The following is a 15,191-nucleotide window of genomic DNA, read 5'->3' as shown; positions in this document are numbered from 1 at the left end:
CCTTCACATTATTCATTATAAAAGTATTCAGATCCTGGTCGCACAAATGTGGATATCTTGATCCACTGAGAAGACTTTTGGTACAGTAGGATTCTTATCGTCTGTCGAATAATTATAATTTCTATATAAAAGAAAGTTTGTTTTAAAGTATCGTTAGGACAATCGTGACATTATTTCTACTACTCGTAAGAAATTTGTCATTAATTGTGACTGATAGTATTGCCGTAAACGCCTGTCGAATTTCTGTCGGGTGGAAGCATATTTCAGATTGCTCGGCCAATCTCGGGGAGGAAAGTAAGTTCGAAGCTTACTGTTCGCAGCGACACAGGTTACAGAGGTAAAGTGTTTTACTAGCCTTAATTTCGTGTGCTTTCGCAGCCAATATGTCGGGCAGTAAATTCCAAACTTTCCGCCGGGTTTCGCGTTTCGGTGTTGCGCGTTTCAGCAGATCCGCGGTTTTAACGACCCCGTCCATCCTCTCTCTTCGCACCCCCACGTACCCCCTGCATCCTCAAGGAACGTCTGTACGATATTAATTTTGTAAACAACCAGCGTGGCCAGTTTGCCTCGCCCGCGTACCCTTAACGAATTACTTTTTCTTTTTTTAAGTCGTTCTATCGCGCGTTCGCATGACCGTTGTTACATTATTGAACGTTATCTTTTGTTCCGGTCAGACGCGATATATTCGTAATAGAAACGTTGAACGTGATAAACGACGTACCAACGCGAGTGCAACGTGGGGGGTGATTAAATATTCGCCAAAGGACGCATAAAAATGGACGATATCCAGGAGGGAAAACAGGCCCGCTGGGGGTGAAGGCAAGGACGCGTCTATGGACCGATAGGTACCGACACGAGAGAAACGCAAACTCGAGCAAGGGATTGGAGAGGTACGATAGCGACGAATCGATCGTGGTAACGTTGAACGCTGAAGGAATGACGAAACAGAAAAAAATAGTAACTTACAATTAGTAAAACATAAAACCCACGTCGGCGGCCGGAAAAGGAAGGCAAACACACGTTAAACATTTAGAGGGCATAATAACCCGTGGCATACGTAATACGGCTGGCGCCCTTTTCACCGATGGCTATGAATAATGTACATACGCCAAGGTATGACGTAGGCTCGCCGAGCTGTGTGTATTTCACGGTGGGGTAGATCGACCAGACTATTTCCAATAACCGTCGTCGCGTAACGTTATCGCCCGTGTAGCCGCGAGCGAACGGGCGAGAGACTCCGAGAACCCTTTTATGTTCTTCCTTCTGCGACTTCCGTCGCCTACCCGTTGGCCCTGTTTCGATCACAATTTTCTTCACTTTCGATTCCGTCCAAAAGACGGCGGCGGCCCTAAAAGAGCTCTCTCGACTGCTTCGGTGAACGTTCGCTACCTCGAAGTCGTTTTTCTCTCGAGGCGGAGTTCACGCGTATACCACCATTCCCCTCGCCGTTCATTTCGTTTCATTTTTATTCATTTCGAATGGGAAACATTAAAATTTACAGTTGCTCTAATTGCGTGCTCGCGAAGTATTACTGCAGCTTTAACGTCGCAAGTATACGGATGAGACGGTAAAAGTTTTACGATCAGAAGGTACGCTGAACGGGTATCGGGGATACCGGTGTCGCGAGAAGAAGAAGCGCGCTTTCCACCCTGGCGAGAGATTACTGGAAAAAGAAAAGTTCCGATGGCACGAATCGTTCGTCACCGCGACGAAACGTGTAAATGTGTGTAACATTGTTGGCATGTATTCGTCATCGGTCCCACTTTGTTCGTGTCACCCGATTTACCGATCAAAACCGACGAATGAAAACGCAAGATCGACTCGAACGGGGCGTTTCGAGAACCTCGAATTTCTGGGAAACGAAGAAAGAAACGTTTATTCTGGGCGCGATGCAACGAGTCCGTGCGTGGAATGCAACGACGAAGACAGAGCCGTTGTTTTCGTCGGCGGACAATACCGGCGGGATTCCAGCGATTTAAAACAAATCCGCGACGAAGGTATATTATTCAAAATCACGGCAATGCCCGATGTTGAGGAAACACGGACGGCGATGGTTCGCGAAAACAGATCGCGATAAGAATTACCCGGTAGAAACATCGGTGGTCGATCGATGAAAAAATCATTTACGTCGGTTCGTCGAATCATGCGAGCACCGTTAAATGTTAAGCTGGTCATGTTCTCGCTGGATCGACGTAGAATTGTACGTTCGAAACTGTTTTTTCGTGGACGTTTCATCGGTGTCTCGTTCTGTGCACTTAAACGTGTCTTAAACTGCGTATACAGTAAATCGTCAATGAGTGTTCGAAGCCTTCTCGGGATCGACAAAGTCCCGAGATGTAACGCTGTCTTTGTAACGATGTCTAGCACAGTGATAGAGCTTGTAATTCTGTAAATAAAATATTTAATGTTCAGTTAAAGCCGTCGAACACTCATCTAGGATTCACTGTATACTTTTATGGGACGTCTGCTCGCGATTACCGTTTAAATATTCCCGAATCGCGTCAATTGTGAAACAATCGGACGGGAAGGGATCGAAGCTTGTCGATCGTTCGGTATCCTTGTCCGGTGTGGTCGCGTCCGTTCGAAATGATCCTGAATTCGGTGGAGAGCGATGTCGCCCACGGGAATGGCAGGCCCCCGCGTCGGACACGCGACGAAAAGTCAGGCCAGTCGGGACGGTGATGGTTTCGTTGACGGGCTGAGTCCGAGCGAAAAACCGGCAGGGACCAGCGCGTTCTCTGTCCGACAAATCTACTAGAAGTGTCTAGGGCAAGGGGCGGTGAAGGGGGGTGGGGATACGCCGGAGGGTGGCAGGGAGTAGCGCGCATTCGTGCAACGAATATCGCCATAAAGGCCAGCTGAAAAGTCAATCAAGCGGGCCGAATTACGTCGAAAAGCGTAGCGCGCGCGGCTGCCGCCGATATACAACAAAATGAAAGCTATCAGAGGTGACAATCCGCGAACGACAAATCAGCGTGTATATTTAATGCCCGTGGTGCCACCCTCGCCCCCTGGAAAACCTGCCCGCGCTCGAGGTTGCAACGCGTTCGCACCCTATCCGTGTCTCTTTTCATCCCTCCTCTTCAAGCTGTGTCCGTCTCTCTTTCTCCCGTCTGATCTCGTCGACTCTCTTTTCCATCCCGCGACCTGTTTTGCTCGCTCCTTCTCGTATACGTGTACAATATAGGTACCCTGTTTTGGTTTTCGTTTCGAATGTTTCCTGCCCGATTCGGCTTCTTCTCGTCCTCCTCTTTTGTATCGGTCGCGTTCTCCTCTGTCTCTCTATCTCCGCTCGTCTCTTCGACGGTCTCGCTCGCTCGTTCGCGTCATCGCCTCGTTCCCCTCGGATATGTCACTATGCTACCGGACATAACCCAGAACCCACCCCCTACTCGTATCCCTTCGGCCGAACGACCCCTCGTTTCTCGCCTCGACCGTCTCTGCCCGCCGCGTTATTTGCAACGCGTTGTGTCCCCTCGCTGTTCCCCTCCACACCCCCGACCCTCGTCCCCCTTCGCCACTTGCCACCCGCCCACCCGCCGCGATCTAGCGCAATCAGTGCTATTATATTAATATTTATGTCCCCTCCTATTCCTTCCTTTCCCCTCCGCGCACCGTTTCCCGTCCCACTGGCAATATTTCGCGAAAAGTCAATCGAAAACGACCCCGTATCCCGTGTACCGTTCTGGAATATCACCTGAAAGTCCACCTGTCGACCCTCGCGATTTTCTCTCTATTTCTCGATCCTTCGACTCTGAGCGGAGAATCTTGTTCAGTTTTTCGACGAAATCGACCGACATTAGGCAAGTCGTGTACTGAGTTACACGAGTATTTTTGTCGATTGTAAGAATTTCGAACAGCTGTATTTCCGTATATAACAAGTTCGATATCGACGGGAAATTCCGTGCTCTCGTTCGACGAGGAGTTAACTGCATCAAGATCGAGCGAACGCTAGGAGATGCCAGTGTTAATATTTTTAAATAATATATTCGTTAGCATTGCTCGTAGACGACCTACTTGCGTACAGTATGTAAATGTATGCGCGATAGATTCGATTGTATGTAAATAGTAATAGGAGCTACGATGTTTTGCGCAACGTTCGAGCGTTGCCAAGCTTCTACCGATTTTTTCACGCGCAAACAGGACTCGTTTCGTGTTAAGAGTGGACACACAGGCGTTGCCACTTTCGTCGGGGAATTTCGTCGTGCAGATTTCAAGTAGTATGAATTGCCAATATCTAGTAGATTCTTTCGGGCTGAAACCGAGATCGAGTCGGACCGTCTGTTCGCGCGGTTTTCACGACTCAACGAACCCGAAGTGAACGGTAAAGCTCGGTTTACGGCCGATTACGCGTCTCCCAATTTGTCCCACCGCGTGATCCGACTATCGATCCTCGTACCGTTCGGGAAACTTTTTCCTTTACCGCCTGGTCCATTTAATTTATCCTCGTTGCTTCGACGAGATTTGCTACCGTGAACTTACCGAATATACTTACGTCGTTAGTCGTCACGATCGACTCGACGAAAAATTTTCTAATCGGTCCTTTAACCGAGTAATCGCGTTTTTCTCTTATCCAACGGGGTTCCAACCACCCGTGGAGTTCGCTCCCCGTGGAGATTCATCCTCGAGAGCATTACCAGGAGCGCTACTCCGCGCAGCGATAGTCGCAAATGGCAACTGCGTTCCCGGCGACGAGCGCTCGCGATCTCCTGCTTATCTCGACGACGTATTTTTCCAACGAGCATCGTACACAGGCCCTTTTTACTCTTATTATTATTTTCATGATTATTGACCGCATAGATAACAGCGTCTGATTTACCAAAAGTGTAGAGAAATGTAGATGTCGCGAGAAAAAGCAAGTAATCGTTTGTATGTTAATTAATCCGTGGATTTTGCCAGAGAAGTCACGAGCATTTTTACGAATACAATGATCAACCAATACCTTCCATGACGTGTATCGTCAATTTCTCTTTGCATTTTAATTTTAACGCGTGAAACGTTCCGAACGTAAAACTACGGTAACGAAACGGGATATAAAGTATTCGGTGTGGCGCCGTGGATCGTAACGGCGACGGTTCGTTGCTTTTGTGCCGTAGCGACGGGTGTCCCGCGGCGCAAAAATTGATGCCTAATGCGAATTGTAGGTTAGATTTCTTCGGGCGGTGACGAGGCTCTTTCGTTGATCGAAATTTCATTTCCGATCGGCCGAATTGACCGCCCGGGGTTCCTACCCCATCCGGCGCGTTCTGTTCTATTGAAATTAGATTGTAATCGGTATTAGAAAGATAACCGTGGATTTTATTGTGCCCGTAACAAACGCAAGTATCGGAGGGGAGCTTTGTAAGTTCTATCCCCGTCGTTTAGCAAATATGTACTCGGAAGGGTCGATAATTTTTGGCGAGGGAGCGGATTTTTTTCAGAAGGAACATCCTATTGCGGATCATGAAAGTACAAGGTTAGGTTAAGCATCGTGAATCTGCTCGAATCGTGTTAGAATAGAAATTGTCGGTGTGAGGGAATGAACACGTAAACTGAAACCAGAGACGAAGAAGACCGAAGGAATAGACTGGGCGGCAGAAGTTGGAGAAGGGATGGAAAGAAAGCGAGTGGTCCATTCCGAGAGTAGATGATTTTCGTGATTTCATGATTCGCGATATCGAGGGGGATCGTCGGTAACGAGCCGATCGTGACTCGCCGGTTTTGCACGGTAGCTTATTCGCTAGCTGTTGCGGCAGCGAACAACGGCTCGGCAACAGCCCAGCGCGGAACACGAGCACCAGCACGTACATATCGCGTTGGTGGGGTTGGATTCGATGTTTCTGCAGAGGAACTGCCACTTATCCGTTGGCTCGCCTCTAAATCGGTCGAAGTATAGAGCCAAAGCGGTTTCCATGTACGTACATCGAAGCCGCAGGAAGATTCAAGAATCAAACAACGAACCATTCGCCTCTGTTTCTCCCTTTTTCGAACATCTCGTTTGCTTTCTCTCTCGTTTGTCCTCCTCTGCGATGCGTTCCCCGTCTGTCCTCTTTTCCGCCTGTTTACACACTGCAAAAGCAAACCGAGGAGGCCTCGTCGGCCAGCATTGCCCCGCGATCGATTCATTATCGAGCATCGTAGGAGGATGGAAAGAACGAACCGATTGACCAACGATAAGGTTCTACGGGAATTATCATGAATGTTGTATTCTGAGTACAAAATCGACCGATTAAATTTATATAGAGACAATATATCGTATTCGGAATTCCTTGTGGAGAAGAAACTCTTTAAGAAATTAATAATTAAAACATAAATAAATAACAAAAACTCGACAACGTCAACGATAACGAATAACGTTCGACAATACAACAACTGTAACATTTTTTTCTATCGACGATTCGATTCTTCGTTCACCGTTCGCGTTTCCGCGCTGCGAACGAGAGCGAAGGAAGGAACGAACGATTGTTTCTTCTAGATCGGTCGGGTTGATGATACGTTGTTCGGGAAGGTATCGGTAGGGAGAGCAGGAAATCGGATCGCATGTCTACCACGAATCTTTCCGCCATCTTGCGAGAATTCTTTCCACGGTAGCGAACGACGAGCGGCGAAAACCGAGCTCTGCGATTACATTCCCTTATAAATATGCAAATATGGCGGCACGGTGCACGTAGGGAGAAGAAACGGAGGAGGAAGTGGCGGAGGAGGAGAGGGAGGAGGCGGAGGAGGAGGAGGTGGCGGTGGTGGAGGGGAATGGTGGCGGCGGGTTCGCGGGTCTCTGGCAAACGAAGGTTTCTCCGAGAACGCAAAGGGGGCCAGGACGCAAAAATAGAGAGTATCGCGGTAATAATTATTGATTAGGTATTCGTGACCGACTCGCCATTGCTAGAGCCGTGCGCGGTGTACAAGACCGGCTAAGTACACGTGCCGCGATCTTCCCCTCTCGTTTATTTTCCTTTTGGAACGGGGTGGACGAGTGATCGTTTTTAACTTACCAAACGCGCCTGTGTGATGATCCGCTCGAACGAATCTATCTTTTGGAAACACTCCGATACTTTTTCAACAATTTTCGTACGATCTTCTATAGGGTAAAGTAGTCTAATCTGAGACCCCAGCCTATCTCAGTTACGGAAAAGTCTTCAACGTTGCAAACGATTTAAAAAAAATGGACTACAAGGAAACGTGTAAAAAGTGATAGTTCAACTGATGAGTGTGAAGAAGACATTGGTCTGAGCGATGAAAGTGATGACGAAGAAAATTATGATGCAGAATGCTTATGTATCAAATGTTATCGATAGGCCCGTTCGAATAAGATCGAGACTACTGGCGAAATTTTGTTGTATTATCGTCCTTAAACGGTCTCTAAGAGGGTGATGGTACAAGGGTAAAAAAGAACGGACCGCATAATATACCTCTTGCGTCGCCGTTGCCCGCGCGCCGTCTCCATAATTTTCGTAATACCGGGTTTTGGGTGAAGCGCCCGGCTGTATTCGGGCTACCAGTCTTTGCACGGCCTATTTTATTGCTCGTACCGTGCGGACGTGGCTTTTGTATCGAAGAATCAAGGCCGCCACCACGAATCGCTGGCCCGATCTCGAGCGAAAATTATTTAAGAATCGCCGCGTCCTGTCCGTCGTGAAATACGGGTAAAAAAAAGGAACCGTGCGTCGAACGATGCCGATCCGAACACCCTGTAGAGAAACCGTGGCACTCGGAAAGGTACAATGTGCACGCGGCATTATCATTCACCCTGCCCATTATCCATCCACCGGCACCATCGACGAACCAACCCCTATCCTATCCACCAGTGGTCCCTGCTATCCCCCTTTCGCATTCGACGAGATGGAAATTTAGCGGAATCATTCGCGATTTACGACAGGGCAAACGTGCGCGCTACCGATCCAACCCCATCTCCGCCCCCCCCCCATTTCCACCCCTGCCTCGGTACTTACCTCGGTTTATACGCGAGAAAGATGAACACAGCGTTATCTCTCGCTTTCCCGTTCCTGTTTCTCGACAATGTTACCCAGACCTCGACATCCTAGTTTATTCGCCGAGCGTCCCTATATCTTCGGAGATTCTCCCCGTGGATAATTATCGCGATAATCCGCGGCTCCGAGCCAAAGGAACGGAAACGAGTCCACTTTTCCGCGTCGTTGTTCGCAGAACCGATGTCGTCTCGTATTCCCGGTGTGGTCGCGCGTGTCGCGTTTCTCCCCGCTTCACACGCCGGGGATAATTGCGCGACGATACGTAATAATTACGCGACGATTTATAAGGTATCGACGTTTTGCGGCACGCACACGATGCGATTCGGAAAATTGCCCGAAATCGTCGCTTTCCCTGCTAATTCGTAAATAATCCGCCGGCCGGAGTGAAGCCGTGCGATCGATTCGCACGCGAACGCGCTCGATCGGACGATTTATCGACCGTGAATTTGATTCGTCGGCCGTGGAAGGAAAAAATAATTTTCACCTTTCGATCATCCGAATCGATAATTGAAACGATAAATAAACGACGGGAAAAAAACAGTAATTTACGCGGGGTTTTCCGTTGATATCTCGTTAACAAAGCCTCGGATAATATTTTTGCTAAGGGAAAACTTGTTTCAAATCAACTCACGAGTCTCCCATTTCCGGATTTTCCAACATTTTTGTTACACCCTGTATAACGATTACCGTGTCTTTTGTTTACGTTCCTCGGTATCTTGGTCGAATATTTTCGGGCGTGTTTTAATGTTCGGGAGGTAGAGTAATTAAATTCACTGACTCCGTCCGATTACACGCAACGCTCCAAAGCCGCGAACTATTCGTGTTAAACTTCCGGTATGCCGCGGAATGGCGCGGTTACGGTTCAGCGGAGGACGGCTACGTGTATCGAAATAAACAAACGTCTAACGCGAACTTTGAGTTTCGTTTCCTCCCCGTGATTCTACCGTTAATGAGAAGAACAATTGTCGTTCCGTTTGCTCTCGGTCCTGGGCTCTTTGACGCGAACGAGTCACAGGGGTCAAAGTGTAAATTAACGTAACGTTCAGTACCGGCGAAAAAACCCACGTCCGACCTTTTGCCACGTGCGAGTTTCCCGTGTTTCATTACGGGCGGCGGTTAAGAGTCGTGCCCGGACATGTGTGTTTACAAACACACATCAACGGATCGCAGCTATTGCCGAGCAAACGGTTGTTAAATTTTATTTAGCCGTCTTATTTACGTACAACTTTATACTTCCTATTAGCGGGGATAAACTGACCCAATTCCAGAGCTGTTCGTTCGGGTATCGCGTGGGTCGCGAACGGGGACGCAACGGGGGTCGCCCAAGGAAGTATCACCGCCTCGAGAACAGAGGAGGAACCTCTCTCCTTTCCCCTTGAAGAGGAAAGAGAGGAGACCCCGCCGTGCACGCGTCACTCTCGATGAATTACTCTTCACCTCGCGGCAACTACTCGGACCGCTCGGGAATTCAACTGGCACGCGACAAACCCCTTAAACGGTTCGCGCGCTTTCCTTCAATTTAGAGGACGCCAAGAGAATATGCTTGGAAAATCTGAGGTAATTATAAAAAAATAATGGAGATTAGACGACACATCGATGAAAGCGTCGCAGAGAAAGGATTAGACTACCTGAATTCACCGGAATTTTTCTGATAGCAGTAATTAATTAGACCAGTCTGTATCCTTGCGATTTGCGTCGACGAAACTGAACGGGTCTTCATACAATAGTGATCGTCTCGAGGCGGTGACGTCCGCTAGCTAACGTTAACAGGCGAAATTGTTATTCGAACCAGCAGTCTACTTTATGAATTATCCTACACTGATACGGTTCAGGGGAATTAACGATCGCGGGGGACTAATTGACCGAGTTAGATCGTGTCGTTCTCGCTGCATCTGTTTCGTGAGATATCGAGTCGGGGGTGTTGTCGCGTTGTGTTGTGCTTTGAGGTATATTGTTTACGGTGCGCCCTGTTATTTTACGTTCTGTGTGCTTTGAATGTAATTACAAACGATTGTTAACCGTGAATGTTTAAACTACACTAGAGTTACTCGAACGCGTAATATACAAGATGCTATTAGCTTTCGAAGAATGGCACACGGATCGTTCCATTTCAGATGAGACTGGCTCGTAAATACGTAGATTGAAATCCCGTTAAATGAAAAATTCACGAGAGATAACGGGGGGGGAAAAAAAAAATGTAATGATCGATATCTTTCGCGACGGTAATTCACGTTGACTGTAAACTAAACATACAGTTGGCGATCTTTTTAATCTTTCGGTAAGCAAAGTATACGGAACGTATCTTAACAGATAGCTCGCGAGCGTACGGTTTGGTTCGCTTCTCGATGAATACCGAACGCGCATCCTTTTCATTCGCAAAAATCGCGTACGAGAACAAACGAGACGAGACTCGTATTTCATAGATGATTAATCCCCGCTGGATTGTAGAGTAACGAGAAACGGGTGATGGTAATTACGGCAGGAGTAAAACACCGTTCACGCATAAAAGTAGCCAGCTGCGTCGGGCTCGCCTCGGGAAAAGATTCACGACTCTTCCCGTGTTGTTTGCGCTTGCGCGAACGCTCGCGAACGTGTGGGTGAGTGCGCGCTAGCGTTGTGCGACAGCACAAAGTGCGAGGTAATTAGTTTACGTCGTGCGAATCGTGTAAACTTCGCTACGCATCGATTAAATGCCGCTGCTGGTGGCGTTGTCGCAGCCACGGCATATCGTCGAATAGATTTCCCTCGATCGGGCGGACCGTCACGTTTCACCTGTGCATACCGATAGAAATTGGCAGGCCACGCGACGCCCAAAACCGCCCCTTGAAAAGCCACCGTTATACAGCCTCCTATACGCAACCCCCCTCGATGGACGAACTCGTGTCGCTCGGTTTATGCTTCTTTGTGTCTACACGATCCTCGGAAGTTTTCTATTTTGTCACTTCTGCAATCTATTCGAGTTCCACGCGATTCTTCCTCTCCCGTTTTATCGTTTATTATAAACCACAGGGTGGCAGTTTCTGTTTCCTCCAACTGAGAATGAGGTTCGTCCTATTTTTGCTTGATACCGTAGGTCCTAAATTTACCAGTGATCGATATTTCTGAGTACGGTGAAATGTATACTAAAACCATCATTTTTTCCTTATACAGTAGACACGCGCAATCTTTTAATTTTGGAACGAAAATACATAGATGGCGAGCATCATTGATGATCTATACCATTTTCGCTCCCTCCTTCCAGCATGATATTGCCCTCAAAGAACCCCTCGGGGATCCCGGAAAGTCCATCATTTTCCAGCTCTCCCGCGGAAGGCAAAGGCCGACGAGCATACCGAGAAATATAAACGTGCACACGCGTGCACGCGTAAAAGGGTGCGAACGGGCGAGCAGGAATAGGCGGGGCCTGCAGATGCGTACTCGTCTGCATGCTTCGCTTTCTAATCAGGCATAGTAGTTCTCGGAATCCCTCTGCCTATAATCGATCAGCCGGGTTATAAATTTTTCCGGTGAAACATCCTGAGCCTTCTCCCCTCTTTTTTTTTCTCTCTCTTTCGTCCCGTCCTACCGATCGATTCGTTTCTGGTTGCAGTAACAGCGCTCGTTCTCCGATCGGTACGGGTTGCGTTGATATTTTTCGAGCGTTCAAGCTTACCGGCGTCGAATCGCGCTTCCGTTACCGAAACAACCGATTTACGCGGCTCGTGACGACGTTGCGTGGTACGCGTAATTTTCTGCCGTACATGAAGACCGTGTAACTATGAAACAAGGTTGTAGCCGACGATGTTTGGAGAAAGATTGAAGCGTGCGGACGCGCTCGCGCGGCACATCTATAATTAAATCTTGCACGCACCGGTGCGGTGCGTTCAAGTTAATCGCGAGCCTCCAAGATTCTACCGATTTCTCCGGTAGAATCCAGCCGGTCAACGCGTCCCTTCTTTCGCGAGCACGAAAGAACCGAGTTCCGAATCCTCGTGGGTAATACCACCTACAACCGCAACACAGCTACGACACGATCGCCAGAGATTTCGCTGGGATCGGTTGGGCTCCGGTTCGGGCTCGGTTTCGCTCCAGTCTGTATCGTTGAATCGGCTCGTTTTCCACTCTTAGTTATAACCCCGTGACGTTCCCATGGCATAAACAAAGCGTAACCGCCAATTCCGACGATGAAATATTATAAGTAATAACATATACCTATAGGGAGAGAGCGAGCTACGTGTTCGTTGGCCACGGTCTCGCGTCAGACTCGAAGCGAACGAGATAATAACACGGCACTAAACTATACGCTCGATACGTACCTACATGTAATTGTATAATTATTATTAATGATATCGGGACCCTTGCCGGCTTAAACGCGCCAACACAGCCGAGATATATACCTATCGACCGAACACTTGTACTTGTTCGCGTCTTACTTTGCTCCTCGTTCCAGTCTCTTCCTCCTCTATCCTTTGCCTCGTTGTTCTGCCTTGCCTTCTTTCGATTGTCTCGTCGTCCTTCGAATTCTTGTTCGCGCTCGTGCCCCAAGTAACATTCATCTACCGACAATTTTCGTGGATCGTCATCTTACAAGGAAAGGCACGGAAGTGTTCCCCTCCGATTTTGATGAAACTTCGTATATTTGTTAAGCAGGCAAAAATAAGGGATACGTATTTTTTTCTATCGGCTGAGACGCGTCTTTAAGGGGTGAAACCACCCCTCGAAGTTTCGATCCGAAATTATTTGTTACAAACAAATTATATTTTGGACAGTTTGTCATGACCATATTATTCTACATAAAAAACCGAAAACTTCGTCCATTAGAAGTTTTCATGTATCTCCCCTGGTTTTCAAGATAGTACTTACGGGTCTCTATATTTGAAACGATTTGGGTGAGGGTGGGGAGGTTGGCGATCCCAATTAAGCGTTATAAAAAGCAACGAAATTCTGTGGTACGTACGTTCCTAGGGAGCATCCAATTAATCACTCACAAAATCTAGGGGTGAGTACTCGTGAAATACGAAGACGAATGTCTGTATTCGCGGAGAAACGTTTTGACGAACTCGCGGGTGTTCCCTTGAAACACGTGGAAAGAGAGGATGCACAGGCTTGAGTCATCGGTCGGTGAGGCGATTAACGACGCCTTCGGAATAAAGAGATCGTCGACCGAAAGGCTTTCGTAACCGTCGTCGCGCGACCAGTTTGCGTTCGACGCGGGGATTAATTTTCAGGCGTAATAGCAAACATTACCGTAACCTGTCGCGACACGGATGGACCAAGAGGGGGTTGGGGGGCAACTCGAAGAGAGAAGGGCACGAAGAGGAGCGACGAACGAGCACCGGTGAGTTAGGAGCTGTGGAAAGATGAAGGGAAGCAGCGTAGAATGAGAGGAACAAGTGTAGCGTGTCAAAGAAAGAGAGAAAAAGAGGCAAGACTCAGAGAACGAAAGAACCAGAGGTGGAGGAAGAGACGAAGACGTTTGGAGAGGGCGGGAGAGGTGCGCGCACGTGGAATATTAAGGAGCGATTAACATAAGGGGACAGAAGCGTGCGTGTCTTCGCCGATCGTGACGACGTTATCGATTGTCGACGAGTTTTAGGTTCAGGCAGGCACGTATCGGATATACACGCACTCGCGAACCGAACCGAACCGAACCGACAATGATGAGGACGAGGTTGAAGACACGCGGCGCACAGTGGAACGAAACCAAGGAAAAATTGAACATTCATAAATGCGACTTTAGCTCTGCTACTTTTTCTCAATTATTAATTGGTTTAACACTCGGAATAACTATAGTTCATAATACCATCATCATCGTGTTACAAAATTAAATAAATTGCATAATTACTTATGAACAATAATGTTAACACCGAATCTAGGACTTGGGCCGTCTCTTCGACAGTCGTCAATTATATTACCATGCGAATGTCTATTTCTAATACTATTTTTTCCATTTAAAATGACGAAAAAAGTATAAATGACGACAGTTTCTAATAGACTCACTCTTCTAGTATTACTTATATGTAGAAATTTGACTGATTTCCACCAAAAACAATTGATCAAATGTCCGAGAATTTGACTGTGCGGCGACTCGCGACGAGTTTGCCTTAGGGTGGAGGGGAGGAGAGGAGGCAGAATAAAAAGAGAATCGTGCGAGGAAAAGAATGGGAGAAAGGACGACGAACGAAAGATGAAGAGACGCTCGGGGGTCCAACGACAAGAGAGAGAGGGAGAAAGAGAACTCGCGGTATTGTCAACCGCGAGGCCATATACCGACGACGACGTACCGCGTTACTGGTAACCATAACTGTACCTGCATTCCGATCTTTCTCCTCGATCGGAGTTTCGTCGGTGTTTAACCTTCCGACATTTTTCTGCCTCTTTTGCGCGCGCACGTTCGTTCGGGGCGAACTTATTATTCGTTCGGTACCTACTCTTGTTCGACGAACATTTGCAAATTATGATTTTAAATTACCGCGTTCACGGGCCAACTTTTCTTTCGCATGCTCGCGCAAATTTTTTTTTTTCACTTTTCCATTTCCACCCCCGGTGATACATTTTACCCCCGCGGTGGTGTTCCTTCGGAGTTCGTCGTTGAACGTTCATCAGTCGTCGTCGTCGATGGTTCCTGGATATTTCTAGGTTGTAATTGAAACGTTAATTTTATTAAAAAAAATTAATTCAGGCGTAGCGATTCGTCGGTAACTATCATCCTACGTTACGGAGAGAGCAGCAACGGTGTAGAGTTTCCTACTGGAGAAGGATTCGTTGCATCCGTGCAAGGGGAACTAGACAGAAGGATGAGGAATCTGTCGAAGCAAAACGTATTCATCCGTTTGTTTTGACACGATCGAAGTGAGGACGATCGGTATGAGAATGTAATGGATAGGAAGGGGGATAGTAGCGAGAAGGAAAAGGAAGGGGATAGGTTGGGAGGAAGGGGTAGAAGACGGAGACCACCGGGCAGGGTGCTCGAGGCATCATTAAGACGGATTTTCCGGCACGCAGTCGCCTGATTGCCTCACGTCCGACGGTTACGCGCGATCATTCGGTTCAATGATAATCCCTCGGGTAACCTGGCGTGGCACGTCTGTCGGAGTGGCGCGCGCGGGACGAGGCGGGTGGTACACGGAGGAAACGGACAAGACCAGACGGATATGCGGACCAAGGGAACGATCTCCGCTACGATCATACGCAATTACATGCTGAATCTTTAATGGAACGTTTCGAGCCTGGAATTACTCGAAC

This window comes from Dufourea novaeangliae, unplaced genomic scaffold (assembly GCF_001272555.1).
Source record: "Dufourea novaeangliae isolate 0120121106 unplaced genomic scaffold, ASM127255v1 scaffold7, whole genome shotgun sequence".
NCBI classification, from domain to species: Eukaryota; Metazoa; Arthropoda; class Insecta; order Hymenoptera; family Halictidae; genus Dufourea; species Dufourea novaeangliae.
This window is presented reverse-complemented; position numbering follows the sequence as displayed.